Below are 16985 nucleotides of genomic sequence, written 5' to 3' on the forward strand. Positions count from 1 at the left end.
ATACACAAATAACCGGCACATAGTAGAAAGAGGCTCAGGACGATATTTTGGTCCGGCTTGGACCACTGGCTGGTCACTAGTTAATGGTCCAAGTCAACAAAATCTTCTATATCCTACATGCGGATTATTTGTGTATTGTTACGGTCGCGCTGTTATGTCTTTGTTTTTTACACTGTTACAACACTGGGACCCGCCCAGCAGACGGTGCAATACACTATTACAACACTGGGACCCACCCAGCAGACGGTACAATACACTATTACAACACTGGAACCCACCCAGCAGACGGTACAATACAAGGGAAATCGGCCTGACGACACTGGAGGACAGGAGGGTCAGGGGAGACATGATAACGACATATAAAATACTGCGTGGAATAGACAAGGTGGACAAGGACAGGATGTTCCAGGGAGGGGACACAGAAACAAGAGGCCACAATTGGAAGTTGAAGACACAAATGAGTCAGAGAGATAGTAGGAAGTATTTCTTCAGTCATAGAGTTGTAAGGCAGTGGAATAGCCTAGAAAATGACGTAGTGGAGGCAGGAACCATACACAGTTTTAAGACGAGGTTTGATAAAGCTCATGGAGCGGAGAGAGAGAGGGCCTAGTAGCAACCGGTGAAGAGGCGGGGCCAGGAGCTAGGACTCGACCCCTGCAACCACAAATAGGTGAGTACAAATAGGTGAGTACTGTTACAACACTGGAACCCACCCAGCAGACGGTACAATACACTATTACAACACTGGAACCCACCCAGCAGACGGTACAATACACTATTACAACACTGGAACCCACCCAGCAGACGGTACAATACACTATTACAACACTGGAACCCACCCAGCAGACGGTACAATACACTATTACAACACTGGAACCCAAGCAATTCACCATGAACTCCGCCTCTGTTCCTACACTCATCTATTTGTACTCGCCTATTCGTAGCTCTTGGGGGTAGCGTCTCTTCTTATTGACCCCTTCCTCTCAACCTCTTAGAAACCCAGCAGACGGTACAATACACTATTACAACACTGGGACCCGCCCAGCAGACGGTACAATACACTGTTACAACACTGGGACCCGCCCAGCAGACAGTGCAATACACTATTACAACACTGGAACCCACCCAGCAGACGGTACAATACACTATTACAACACTGGGACCCACCAAGCAGACGGTGCAATACACTATTACAACACTGGAACCCACCCAGCAGACGGTACAATACACTATTACAACACTGGGACCCGCCCAGCAGACGGTGCAATACACTATTACAACACTGGAACCCACCCAGCAGACGGTACAATACACTATTACAACACTGGGACCCACCCAGCAGACGGTACAATACACTGTTACAACACTGGGACCCACCCAGCAGACGGTGCAATACACTATTACAACACTGGAACCCACCCAGCAGACGGTACAATACACTGTTACAACACTGGGACCCACCCAGCAGACGGTGCAATACACTATTACAACACTGGAACCCACCCAGCAGACGGTACAATACACTATTACAACACTGGAACCCACCCAGCAGACGGTACAATACACTGTTACAACACTGGGACCCACCCAGCAGACGGTGCAATACACTATTACAACACTGGAACCCACCCAGCAGACGGTACAATACACTATTACAACACTGGGACCCGCCCAGCAGACGGTGCAATACACTATTACAACACTGGGGCCCGCCCAGCAGACGGTACAATACACTATTACAACACTGGGACCCACCCAGCAGACGGTACAATACACTATTACAACACTGGGACCCGCCCAGCAGACGGTGCAATACACTATTACAACACTGGGACCCACCCAGCAGACGGTACAATACACTATTACAACACTGGGACCCATCCAGCAGACGGTGCAATACACTATTACAACACTGGGACCCACCCAGCAGACGGTACAATACACTATTACAACACTGGAACCCACCCAGCAGACGGTACAATACACTATTACAACACTGGGACCCGCCCAGCAGACGGTACAATACACTATTACAACACTGGGACCCGCCCAGCAGACGGTACAATACACTGTTACAACACTGGGACCCACCCAGCAGACGGTACAATACACTAATACAACACTGGGACCCACCCAGCAGACGGTACAATACACTGTTACAACACTGGGACCCACCCAGCAGACGGTACAATACACTATTACAACACTGGGACCCGCCCAGCAGACGGTGCAATACACTATTACAACACTGGGACCCACCCAGCAGACGGTACAATACACTATTATAACACTGGGACCCACCCAGCAGACGGTGCAATACACTATTACAACACTGGGACCCACCCAGCAGACGGTACAATACACTGTTACAACACTGGGACCCACCCAGCAGACGGTACAATACACTAATACAACACTGGGACCCACCCAGCAGACGGTACAATACACTGTTACAACACTGGGACCCACCCAACAGACGGTACAATACACTATTACAACACTGGGACCCACCCAGCAGACGGTGCAATACACTGTTACAACACTGGGACCCACCCAGCAGACTGCACAATACACTGTTACAACACTGGGACCCACCCAGCAGACGGTACAATACACTATTACAACACTGGGACCCACCCAGCAGACGGTGCAATACACTGTTACAACACTGGGACCCACCCAGCAGACTGCACAATACACTATTACAACACTGGGACCCACCCAGCAGACGGTGCACTACACTGTTACAACACTGGGACCCACCCAGCAGACGGTACAATACACTATTACAACACTGGGACCCGCCCAGCAGACGGTACAATACACTGTTACAACACTGGGACCCACCCAGCAGACGGTACAATACACTGTTACAACACTGGAACCCACCCAGCAGACGGTACAATACACTATTACAACACTGGGACCCGCCCAGCAGACGGTACAATACACTGTTACAACACTGGGACCCGCCCAGCAGACGGTACAATACACTATTACAACACTGGAACCCACCCAGCAGACGGTACAATACATTCAAGTGACAACGTCACCAAGAGCGTCAAATGAGAACGTCACCCAATTGACGTTCTTCAGCTAGAGTGAAATACTGGCGTTATTTAGAAGTATGAACTGTGAACTGACGCGATGCTGTGAAGACTTACCTTCACTCCAAACAGCGACGTCAGCAGTTGCATGCGTAGCGACATCTAAGGAACTTCACAAGAGACGTCAAAATGCTGCTTCAAGAACTTTGAATGTGTCATAAATGTTTACCAGTCACTCAGTATTTTAATTTATGTTTACAAACACTAAATTACTTCTGAATGTAGAAATTTCTTACTCAGACTCAGGTGGAGGAACACCGAGAAATGTCTTCCAGATTCACGTTTACTGTGAGGTATTCCTGAAGCACCATGAACTGCTCGTCCACATGCTTTCTGGCCCAATCAGAAACCTAGAATGTCGTGTCGCGCCAATCAGAAGACTTGAATTACACGTAACTGCCACGAACCGCTTGTTAGAACTTCTTACTCGCTTGTGAGTGGGCGAGAATACTGTCAACAAACATAAACCATGACTGAAAAGTATATATTCTCTTTCAAGGGCATATACACCACGAGGAATGTATCTGTTTATATATGCTGAGAGTTTAATCTCTAAATAAAAGTTAAATAAGGTATCCCTGACTGTTGTTATAATGGTGACTTGCAGCCTTAATTACCCTCGTGAACGGATACACTTTAAACTAAATGAAACATCCAAACTCTCTCAATATACATGCACGGAGAGCAGTGTATATACGCAAAGCCATGTATATCACAGTTTAAATACGAATATAATTTTCTTTAATCCTATGATGTGGATTAAAATATTCTTAATAAGTATTGTACAGTTTACTTGACAGTAAAACTTTGAGAGGTAGTGTGTGTGTGTGTGTGTGTGTGTGTGTGTGTGTGTGTGTGTGTGTGTGTGTGTGTGTGTGTGTGTGTGTGTGTGTGTGTGTGTGTGTGTGTGTAAGTGAGGGGGGCGATGACTGTGTTTCACCATGGCAACAGTGACCATGGCAGCAGTGACCTAAGACAGTAGTTGTCACGGCAGCAGTGACCACTGGCCTAACTGTGCTTGACTCAGGGATCTGAGTGTTGAAGTAGAAATGTCCTTTGCATCTTTCTTTCCTACCAAGTATACAAACACACACACACACACACACATACACACACACACCTACACACACACACACACACCTACACACACACACACACCTACACACACACACACACACACACACACACACACACACATACAGCAAATGTAGTCCCAATTTTTAAGAAAGGAGACAGGAAGGCAGCATTAAACTACAGACCAATGTTACTGACATGAATAGTATGCAAAGTCTTGGAGAAGATTATCAGGAAAGGAAAGGTGAAGCACCTTGAAAGAAATGAGTGTATACACGATAACCAGCACGGTTTCAGGGTAGGGAAATCCTGTCACAAACCTATTGAGTTTTACGGCAAGGTGACAGAAGTAAGAGAGAGAGAGAGAGAGAGAGAGAGAGAAAGAGGGGGGGGGGGCGTAGACGGCATTTTCTTGGACTGTAAGAAGGGTTTCGACACAGTTCTGTACAAGAGCTTAGTGCAGAAGCTAGAGGAGCAGGCAGGTATAACAGGAAAGGCTCTGCAATAGATCAGGGAATTCCTGATAGTAAGGAAACAAGCGGGGTTTCACAAAGGTCAAACCTAGGGCCTGTGCTGTTTCTGACATGACGGACGGGATAGATGCAAGAGGTGTATTTGTTTGCAGACGATTTGAAGCTAATGCCGAGAATTCAGGGGGATGAGGATCAGGAAGGATTACAAAGGGATCTGGATAGGTTGCAAACCTGGTCCGACAAATGGCTCCTTGAGTTTAATCCCACCAAGTCCAAATTCATGAAGATTGGGGAAGGTCAAAGAAGACCGTAGACGGAGTACAAGCTGTGGGGGGGGGGTCAAAGGCTGCAAACCTCAGTCAAGGAAAAGGATTTATGGGTGAGTATCATACCGAGCACATCTCCTGAGGAGCATATCAACCAAATAACTGCTGCAGCATATGGGCGCCTGACAATCCTAAGAGTAAGGAGTCATTCATGACACTGTACACTGTGTACGTCAGGCCCATGTTGGAGTATACAGCACCAGTATTAAACCTGGTCAAGCACGTCAGATAAATAGAGAAAATGCTAACGTTAGCAACAAGACTAGTCCCAGAGGAAAGGGATATGTCCCACGAGGAGAGGTTAACGAAAATCATTCTGACGACACTGGAGGACAGGAGGGATAGGAGGGACATGATAACGACATTTAAAATACTGAGAGGATTTGACAAGGTGGATAAGGACAGAATGTTTCAGAGATGGGACACAGCAATAAAGGGTCACATCTGGAAGTTGAAATCTCAGATGAATCACAGGGATGCTAGAAAGTATTTTTTCAGTCATACACCTGTCAGGAAGTGGAACAATCTGGAGAGTGTTGTAGAGGAGGCAGGATCCATACATAGCAGGGAGAGTGGATCTAGTAGCGACCAGCGAAGAGGCAGGGCCAGGAGCTGTAAATCAATCCTAGCAACCACAAATAGGTGAGTACACACACACACACACACACACACACACACACACACACACACACACACACACACACACACACAGGAACTTTGACGTTAGAAACAATTTCTAATCAGTTTTTAACAATTTAACCAATTCACTCTCACAAAGGAAGTAAAGCTACTGAAAGTCTCACTTTCCGCAGTCCGTATCCACAATACGTCCCGTATCACAGGCCGTGCTCACCCAGCTGTATATAGGTACCTGCAAGTTTGTTGACAATTGTGTTGCATCCTGACGTGTGTCACATCTGTAGCGCGGTGGTATACCTTTAACAGACCTGGACGTTGAAATGAGCTGAGGAACGATAACAGCTTTTCGTGGAGAGAAATGGTATAAAATACCGATACGGTGAAAAAGAGAAAAATTTACTGCAAGTGCAATTTTTTACTGGCAAAGCTTCATCCATACCGCGGGCTTTATCAAATCATAAACAGATGTGCATGTAGAGAAAGGATGAGTATATATATATATATATATATATATATATATATATATATATATATATATATATATATATATATATTCTAAACAATTTGGAAACAGGCAAAATTATTTACAAACATTATCTTTCAAGTCCACTGTCAGATTCGAACCTACACACTCTGCATCAATGTAGAACATTCTCCGTGTAGTGGAGAAGTACTACATAGCTTCCTGATAAAGCCTTGTATGGGCGAAACTTTGTCAATGAAGGACCGTGTTGTATGGCATTTGTCTCTTATCTTGTATATGAGCTGAGGTATGACAACGGCTCTTAGCCTGTAAATGAGCAAAGACAGGATAACTCTTAGTCTGTAAATAAGCAAAGGTAAGATAACAGTTCTTAGCCTATAAATCCAACTGTTTAAAAGAAAAACAATGATGCTTGTGCTTGTTCCGATAATGCCATCACATCCACTCACACGAGCAACAGCATTAAACTAATGCGGATACATTCACGACGAACGGCGTTAAGCAGATTCGGATTGTTAAGCAACAAACAACAGGAAAGCGAGTAATTTGCAACACGTGCGATATTCAACCTTAAATCTACAAATAAACGATAAGTACCTGCTGGCGTGGTCTTCCAAAGCAGACACTCGATATTTGGGAGTTAGATAACCAGCGACGGGACTTATTGAGACATATCGATTCCTCATTTCTCCCTTGCGATCAGAAATGAGATTATGCGAACCAGAAATGACAGGATCCTCTCCAACATAAAATAAAACTACCACCGTCTACCAGGATAAATAACATCATACCTTACATATCATACCTTCACTATATCTGAAGTTTATGTATGATCTCAAGATCATACATCAACTTCAGACGGCAATTCTCATGATATTTAATTAAATACTTTTAAATTTTTTCATTATTATTTTTCCGAAATAAGTCATAATCTCTTTTTCCTTACTTCCGAACAGGAGGAAGACATTTCCCTGGCATATGAACCAGTAGGCTTTCTGCAGTGCTCATTCTTATGTTCTTACATCACTAGAAATTCTCCTTGAGTATAATAATATCTCTCTACAAGAACCAGTTAGGTTAGGTAAAATATGTCAGGAAACAGGACAGGTGTTTCCTGACGCTGGTCTTAGTCATGTGATGACCCGCGGCTGGTGCTACAGTGTTGTCTCACAGTCACAGAGCCTCGACCACTGTACGGACGTCTCTCAGACAGAACAGTATTTTAATGTTAGAAATCTCTACATGGCCGGACAACTTACACTTCAAGAAGACCTCGTCTAACCAAGACAGAGAAATTATTTTTGTTTTATCCTTTTATCTTGTCCTTATTTGTCTTTTTGTATTATTATTATTATTATTATTATTATTATTATTATTATTATTATTAACTTATAAATATTTACCTTGTTAGTCATTCCCTCATACTAAAAAGCGTATATTCTTTATGCTGGTGTGTGTGTGTGTGTGTGTGTGTGTGTGTGTGTGTGTGTGTGTGTGTGTGTTGTGTTGTGGTGTGTGTGTGTTGTGTTGTGTTGTGTTGTGGTGTGGTGTGGTGTGGTGTGGTGTGGTGTGTGTGTGTGTGTGTGTGTGTGTGTGTGAGTGTGTGTGTGTGTGTGTTGTGTTGTGGTGTGTGTGTGTGTGTGTGTGTGTTGTGGTGTGTGTGTGTGTGTGTGTGTGTGTGTGTGTGTGTGTGTGTGTGTGTGTGTGTGTGTGTGTGTAAGAACACACATAATTGAACTCGCCTAATTGTGGTTGCAGGGGTTGAGACTAAGCTTCTGGCCCCGCCTCTTCACCGAGTGCTATTAGGTCCTCTCTCTCCCTGCTCCATGAGCTTTATCATACCTCATCTTAAAGCTATGTATGGTTCCTGCCTCTCCTACTTCACTTTCTAGGCTATTCCACTTCCTGACTACTCTATGACTGAAGAAGTACTTCCTAACATCCCTTAGACTCATCTGGGTCTTCAACTTCCAATTGCGACCCCTTGTTTCTGTGTCCCTGCTTTGGAACATCCTGTCTCTGTCCACCCTGTCTATTTCACACAGTATTTTGTATGTCGTTACCATGTCTCCCTTAACCCTCCTGTCCTCCAGCGTCGTTAGGCCGATTTCCCTTAACCTTTCTTCATAGGACATTCCCTTTAGCTCTGGAACTAACCTTGTCGCCAACCTTTGCACTTTCTGTGTGTGTGTGTGTGTGTGTGTGTGTGTGTGTGTGTGTGTGTGTGTGTGTGTGTGTGTGTGTGTGTGTGTGTGTGTGTGTGTGTGTGTGTGTGTGCGAGCGCGCACGCGCACGAGCGTCAGGTGGAGAACTGGGAATCACTCTACGTCCACCGGTGATTTAATTATAATTATTTTAATTGATCAAATTAATTACCTTCAATCAGTCGACGAGTAATCAGCCAACTAGCCCACCTTTATCCATTAATTACAAACTCAATTACTCTTCCTTTCAGTAAAACATTATAATCAGCTACTTTTTGATTATAAAATAAAGCAAAATAATAAAAAGTGGCATCGGAGATCATGGAGGGTTAAACAAATGAACTTCACTAACAATAACAGAATGTTTCAAATTGATGGACCCAGTTTCAAAGCAGTACAGGCTTGAAACTGGGTTCATCAATTTCAAACACCTGTAGAATTCACCTCGACATTCCTACACCTTAGTTAATGTGCCGTATACTAACTCACAGAAGTTTAATATGAAGAAATTAGGCAATATTACTTGGGAGAAAGTGCACCGGCGTCAGAGACACTCTGGTGAGTGAAGCACATATGTAACACCTAGGTGTCTTTATTTCTGGAACATTTTATCATTCAATATAAGCTTCTCCAGTTGAATACAGCAAACCTCTTCAGTGGAATGCTGTAGGTTTCTTCAGTGGAATAAGGCAGTCTTTTTCAGAGGAATACAGTAGTCTTCTTTAGTGGAATACAGTAGGTTTCTTTAATCGAATACAGTAGGCTTCTTAAGTGGAATACATCCAGTAGGCTTCTTCAGTGGAATACATCCAGTAGGCTTCTTCAGTGGAATACATCCAGTAGGCTTCAGTGGAATATAGTAGGTTTCTTCAGTCGAATATCGTAGGTTTCTTTAGTCGAATATAGTAGGCTTCTACAGTGGAATACAGTGTGTTTCTTCAGTGGAATACAATAGAATTCTTTAGTGGAAAACAGAGATGACTATTATTGTAGACAGCAGAATCAATGGACAGGTGAAGATGATGCAATAATTCCCTCAAGAAAAGTCTGCACTCTCTTAATATTCACTCTCTGGCTGTCATGTTACTGTCATTGCCGTCGATTATTTAATTCCCTCTGGCAATTTCACTGGTGTTCAGATCAATCTCCTCTTCCCTCAACGGTAGTTGGGATCCATCTCACTTATTTCCATCACCTAACCCTGTTGTTAGGTAAGACACATATGCAACAGTTAGACAACTTTATTCCGAAACGTTTCGCCTACACAGTAGGCTTCTTCAGTCGAATACAGAAAGTAGGCAGGAACAGTAGAGATGTGAAGACGATGTAATCAGTCCATCACCCTTAAAGTCGTAGAATTTGAGGTTGTCAGTCCCCCGGCCTGGAGAAGTTCAGTTCCATAGTCAGGAACTATCTGAAGATCAAGCGACAGTGCGGAGACTTAAATACTGTCGGAAGGAGAGGTGCAGGGTAGTAGTAGTAGTAGTAGTAGTGAGAGGCAACTGGGAGGTCATGTCCCTCTCAGATCCAACCCTTCTCACTTGAAAAGCTTGTCCAAGGTGTTTTCTGTACCAAGATGCCACGTGTTGCAGTGTCTGACAAGATGAACATCAAAATGGTATACAATACCGACAGGTTGTTAGGTAAGACACATATGCAAAAGTTAGACAACTTTATTCCGAAACGTTTCGCCTACACAGTAGGCTTCTTCAGTCGAATACAGAAAGTAGGCAGGAACAGTAGAGATGTGAAGACGATGTAATCAGTCCATCACCCTTAAAGTCGTAGAATTTGAGGTTGTCAGTCCCTCGGCCTGGAGAAGTTCAGTTCCATAGTCAGGAACTATCTGAAGATCAAGCGACAGTGCGGAGACTTAAATATACAGTGTGTTTCTTCAGTGGAATACAATAGAATTCTTTAGTGGAAACACAGAGATGACTATTATTGTAGACAGCAGAATCAATGGACAGGTGAAGATGATGCAATAATTCCCTCAAGAATCTCTACTGTTCCTGCCTAGTCTGCACTCTCTTAATATTCACTCGGTATTGTATCTGGCTGTCATGTTACTGTCATTGCCGTCGATTATTTAATTCCCTCTGGCAATTTCACTGGTGTTCAGATCAATCTCCTCTTCCCTCAACGGTAGTTGGGATCCATCTCACTTATTTCCATCACCTAACCCTTTAAGTAACAAAGATTACTCTGCCGCCAGCTACAAGTAAATAATCAGAATGTCACTTGGTACGTATATCATAGAAAGAATAAAATGTTCCTTAGGGTTGAGGGCCCAAGTCCTGGCTGTGAGATGATACACAGAGAACGACGATGGATAGTGGCTTAGCTAAACGATGATGAGGATGAGGATTATGATAAGGATGATTTTTTTTGTGATGAATCCATAGGATTAGCAACCCAGGTTAATCCAGTAAAGCCATCAGACTGGCTTATTTCCATTGGGGACTTTTAGTTTTGTCTTCCCAGGATGCTTCCCATATTTGTCGATTAACACGAGAATAAGTTATTTGCTCAAACTCAGCAGTAAACTTTATGGATGAAGCTAGACTATTTAATTCTACTTAAGTAGGATAAATGTTTGTAAATATTTCACTTGTTCTGCGATATCTAAAAACACTCTAATATCTTTCGTTGACTCACGAAATCGTAATGACACGATTGCAAACAAACCATACCACGGGTGGCGATTGAACTCGTGGCGGTTTCAATCACCGTCCGTGGTATGGTTTATGTTTTGTTGGTTAGCAAAAGTCGGATATGAAATGAAAAGCCTATTTACTGCTAGGTGTACAAGGACTGCAGTTGCAATGAAACACCTAGAGACTGGGCAACGAACCCCTGTACCTCTGTGTGTAACCGAAAACAGCTACCAACTGAGCCACGAGCACTGTGGAGTTTGATAGAGAACGGACTGTGTTTCTCTCGCTTGAAAAAGTTTGTCTTAGTTTCTCGCAGCTCTGAAACAGTCCATTGTTTAGTCCCATTCTGTTTTGTTATTACCCTTTCGACTACCCCTCCCAGTACTCCTTCCAGTACCTCTCCCAGTATCCCTCCCAGTACCCACTCCAGTACCCTTCCCAGTACTCTTTCCAGTACCCCTCCCTACTCCTCCCAGTACCCCTCCCAGTACCACTACCAGTACCCCATCCCAGTACTCCTCCCAGTACCCCTTCCAGTACTCCTCCCAGTACCCCTCCCAGTACCCCCTCCAGTATTCCTCCCAGTACCCCATCCCACTACTCCTCCCAGTACCCCTTCTAGTGCTCCTCCCAGTACCTCTTCCAATACTCCTCCCAGTACCCCTTCCAATATTCCTCCCAGTACCCCATCCCAGTACTCCTTCCAGTACCCCTCCAATACCTCGTCAAAGTGGAAAAGTATCTAAACCCTGTTCTCCATTCCGTCAAAGAATTTATTAATGAAAGAGAGAGAGAGAGAGAGAGAGAGAGAGAGAGAGAGAGAGAGAGAGAGAGAGAGAGAGAGAGAGAGAAGGATGTGGGTGGCCTTACTGTTATGTACAAGGCCAATACTGTCAAAGTACCACACTTGGATCCACTTCGAGGACAGCGTGAAACAAGCTTTTATGCCACAAGACGGGCAGAAAGCAGCAACTTCACTCTGGCTGTACCCTTCTCCAGAACATTCCATCTGAGATCATTTATCCCCAGGATGACTCGAGTATGGAACACATTCGTACAGCATAATGATGTCAACGAGATAAAGTCAGTTGATCACATGAAAATGCTGGCCCACAGATGGCTCCAACTTCATCCTGTTCCCTACTTGTATGTCTCATAACAATAAAAATACTTTCAAATGATCAGATGTAGGTAACAGCTCTTAGCTTGCCAATAAAGTTAGGAATCCTTAACCTGTAAACAGCTTGTCAATAAAGCGAGGGATCCTTAACCTAACCTTGTCAAACCCTGTGTAAAAAGAGAGAGAGAGAGAGAGAGAGAGAAAGAGAGAGAGAGAGAGAGTCCCACCAGCTGTCACTCAGGGTCAGACTAATACCACTAGCCTCGAGGGAGCTCAACCTTTCTCTCCTGTGATATATGAGACGCTTTGTTATTATGGCCGGAATAGACCTGCTGCCTCTGTCCTCTAGTCTCTGGTCTACTGGTTCTTCTTCCTCCTCCTCTTCTTCTTCTTCTTCCTCTTTATTTTATCTCTGTTTCAGTCACGTTTATCTTCAGGATGCCTTCTTCTAATCTTTCTCTTTCTGTCTCTGTCTCCATCTCTCTCTCTCTCTCTCTCTCTCTCTCTCTTTCTCTCTCTCTCTCTCTCTCTCTCTCTCTCTCTCTCTCTCTCTCTCTCTCTCTCTCTCTCTCTCTCTCTCTCTCTCTCTCTCTCAAAAGCTAACAGATGTAAAGAAGTGCGTTTAGAATACAACACTTTATTGCATTTTACACTCTCACTTGTAATGTCATACATTATCAGGTAACAGGATAGGCCATCAAAATTTCTCTTGCTAGTCTCTGACTCTGTGTGTATTGTTGCCCTGCTAGTAGACGAACTTCCGTCACTCATTGTGTCGAATAACCCACAAGGGTTTGGCCCTTAATGTAAATATAATAATTAATAATTTTATATCTTTATTAAATTACTTTAAAGAAATTTATCGTAATAGTCGGTATGAAACTCCGAGGCAAAGGATACAACACAAAGGTAGACATTTTTAGCCAAAGGTCGTATATAACATAGGAAGAGACTGCCCTGCCAGGTTGTAAGTACAAAAACAACTTGCTTCTTCAAGAAACGCTTGAACAAGCACATGGAAAATATCGGTTTCGAATAAATATACGTAGAGGCCAGTCCAGGAGTGCACTACCTTCCTCCCCAGGACCTGTAGGAGTGAGTGAAGGGAGGTTACATCCATCCCAGAACAACCAGCGTGTGTGGGGGATGTGAGGGGAAGTTAAATTCCACAAAGAATTTGTCAGAATTTATCACTACCTTGGTCAGTAACAATGACCTAAATCAGGGGTTATTGACAGGGGGTATCCATATCCCTTGAGGAATGGATACCCCTGGTTAAAAATCAATTAATGGGGGTATGTAAACTAAATAATGGAGGTATGGGACTAAAATAAACTAATATCCATAAGTTGTCAGACAAAGCTATTGACATCTGAACTAATTCTGGTACTTAATAAGACTGATGATGATAATGACTTCCACAGTCTGGTGAAGGGGGTTATGGGGACATACTGGCCAATCTATTGAGATCTGTAGTTGCAAGAGGATTAGGTACCTCTGAGTCCTAGAGTTTACTTATTTTTTTTAAACTTGCGGTCACTGGATTCTGACCAGCTACTGGAAAATGCCTTTTCTGATAGGTTTCAAACTTTCAATGATGTTTGGAAAATTTTTAGTTTGCCAAATTTTATTGTACGTGATGCGTTGATGCCGGTTAATAGCTCGTGATCCAAGGAAATGGCGCTATCCTTCCCTTTCTTTGATCAAACGTGATTACCTTCTATCTTACAAGCGTTAGGTAACCTATACTGATTTTTCGCTCCCCATAATAATAATAATAATAATAATAATAATAATAATAATAATAATAATAATAATAATAATAATAATAATACAAAGAAGAAAAAGAAGAAGAAGAAGGAGAGAAAGGAGAAGGAGGACGAGGAGAAGCGGCTGTATTTTCCACTCTTAGTACATGATACACAGTAGAGGAAGAGGAAACCTGCTAGCAAAGCAAATCTAACATTCTTAGAGTGCCTCTGAGGGCTTTGCAAGGCACCCGACGCCTAATTGCTCATCAGCTACCCAACTAAGCGTCGGAAATTCTCCCTTTGAAGTCGGCAATGATGACCCGTCCTAAAGTTACTGTGGGATGAAGCGAGATGGTTCCTTCCCACGTCTGGAAGATATGCAAGAAGCTGAGAGACTTCACCTCTATTTGATCTAACATCCCCTGGGCGAAACGTGCTTATAATTAAAGAAAATTACATTGCTTTATATGTGTTTATATCTTAATTCCCGTTTTCAGTGAGGTATAATAAAAATAATTTACATTACTTTAAGAGTTTTTTGTTTTATTTTTTTTATTTTCCAGGAAAGGTGTTAACGCTTCAAGGAATGAGAGAGAAAATGGGGAAAGTGTACCGGAGTAGCTGGAAATGGAATGGTAGAAATTTTTCTTACTGTTTTCTATTCTCTGTCATATTTTTAACCTGTGCAAGCATGGTCTTGTAACATTATTTATATTGAAAAATCATAAATCAAAATTTATGAGAAAGAAACATTGACGAATCTTATGTTGGAAATATAAACACAAATGCAGTATAATGTGATCCTTTATTGACAACGTTTCACCCACACAGTGGGCTTTTTCAAGTCACACACGGATCTACCTGGGGTTGGAAGGTACGTGTGTGACTTGAAAAAGCCCACTGTGTGGGTGAAACGTTGTCAATAAAGGATCACATTATACTGCATTTGTGTTTATATTTCCATTGTGTCGGTATTTTATACCATTTATTTCCAACGAATCTTATGTTAAAGCACCTGCTACTATCACTGCTACTTCTACAACAATCACCACCACCATATACCACAACTACTATAACAGCACTCACCACCAGTTATCACTACAACAAGATCAATCTCACTCACCTACCACTACAACAAGAGCAATCACCACCACCTACCACTACAACAAGAGCAATCACCACCACCTACCACTACAACAACAACATCCACCATCACCCACCACAACAAACAACCATCACCACTTACCACTACAACAGCTATCACCACCACCTACCACTATAACAACAACAATCACCCACCACAACAACAACCATCACCGCTTACCACTAATACAACTATCACCACCACTTACCACTACAACCACCACTTACTCTATCACCACCACAGAATTATCAACTTATCATCAATTATGCAATTTTTATTCTAGTTCCACTCATTCAGACATAGACAGAGGGACAGAAAAATCCGTCATATATATCATGGTATCTTATTACTAAAAATAAGTCACCAGACGTACCAAGAAATTATTCTATATTTGCTTATTGCGCTACCGTCCACAGGATCGATATGTGATGCACAATAAACTGGCTTTAGAAGAAATCATGTTTGATCCGAGGGAATGGGGAAGCTCTTTTTCACTGGATCAAGAGCTCTTAGCTAACATGAAGACTCTCGTTGAAGAGTTTATCATTTAGTCTAGAAGAAAGGGTCGAGAAATTGATGGCAGACGATGGTAGATGATGGAAGACAATGACAGACGATGGTAGACAGTGGTAGACGATGGTAAACGATGGTAGACGGAAGCAGCCGATAAGTGTTGATGCAAAGATACGTTACACAGTGTGGCTTTATCACCCACAGTGGGGGTGTTATCGCCCACACTAGGGTGTCATCACGCGCACTAGGGTGTTATCACCCACACTGGGGTGTTATCACCCATACTGGGGTGTTATCACCCATACTGGGGTGTTATTACCCACACTGGGATGTTATCACCCATACTTGGGTGTTATCACCCACACACTGGGGTGTTATCACCCATACTGGGGTGTTATTACCCATTCTGGGGTGTTATCACCCACATTGGGGTGTTATCACCCACACTAGGGTGTTATCACCCACATTTAGGTGTTATCACCCATACTGGTGTGTTATGACCCACACCGTGGTGTTATCACCTATACTGGTGTATCACCCACACTGGGGTGTTATCACCCACACTGGGATGTTATCACCCACAATGGGGTGTTATCATCCACACTGGGTTGTTATTACACACACTGGGATGTTATCGCTCACAATGGGATGTTATCATCCACACTGGGGTGTTATCACCCACAGTGGAATGTTATCACCCACACTGGGGTATTATCGCCTACACTGGGGTGTTATCACCCACACTGGGGTGTTATTGCCAACACTGGGATGTTATCACCCACACTGAGGTGTTATCACCCACACTGGGGCGTTATTACCCACATTGGGGTGTTAGCACCCACACAGGGATGTTATCATTCACACTGGGGTGTTATCATCCACACTGGGGTGTTATCATCCACACTGGGGTGTTATCATCCACACTGGGGTGTTAGCACCCAGACTGGGAAGTTATCATCCACACTGGGGTGTTATCACCCACAGTGGGATGTTATCATCCACACTGGGATGTTATCATCCACACTGGGGTGTTATCACCCACACTGGGATGTTATCATCCACACTGGGGTGTTATCACCCACACTGGGATGTTATCCACACTGGGATGTTATCATCCACACTGGGGTGTTATCACCCACACTGGGGTGTTATCATCCACACTGGGGTGTTATCACCCACACTGGGGTGTTATCACCCACACTGGGGTGTTATCATCCACACTGGGGTGTTATCACCCACACTGGGATGTTATCATCCACACTGGGATGTTATCATCCACACTGGGGTGTTATCACCCACACTAGGGTGTTAGCACCCACACTGGGGTGTTATCACCCCACACTGGGGTGTTATCACCCACACTAGGGTGTTATCACCCACACTGGGGTGTTATCACCCACACTAGGGTGTTAGCACCCACACTGGGGTGTTAGCAACCACACTAGGGTGTTATCACCCACACTGGAGTGTTATCACCCACACTAGGGTGTTAT

The 16985-nt window shown here is 43.6% G+C and overlaps 1 protein-coding gene across 3 annotated transcripts in view; it reads right to left on the minus strand.

The window, feature by feature from the left end:
- LOC128701873 (glutamate receptor 1) overlaps positions 1–16985 on the minus strand; it is a 1634372-nt gene that overhangs the window by 1513266 nt on the left and 104121 nt on the right. Inside the window, exon 1 of one of the 3 annotated variants that reach the window (XM_070099831.1) lies at positions 3165–3402. The exons of the other annotated variants lie outside the window; for them this stretch is intronic. The gene's annotated coding sequence lies outside the window, so the exon portion shown is untranslated. Of the gene's footprint in view, positions 1–3164; positions 3403–16985 lie in introns of those variants that run through there. 3 annotated transcript variants of the gene reach the window in all.

This window comes from Cherax quadricarinatus, chromosome 69, assembly GCF_038502225.1.
Source record: "Cherax quadricarinatus isolate ZL_2023a chromosome 69, ASM3850222v1, whole genome shotgun sequence".
In the NCBI taxonomy this organism is placed as follows: domain Eukaryota; kingdom Metazoa; phylum Arthropoda; class Malacostraca; order Decapoda; family Parastacidae; genus Cherax; species Cherax quadricarinatus.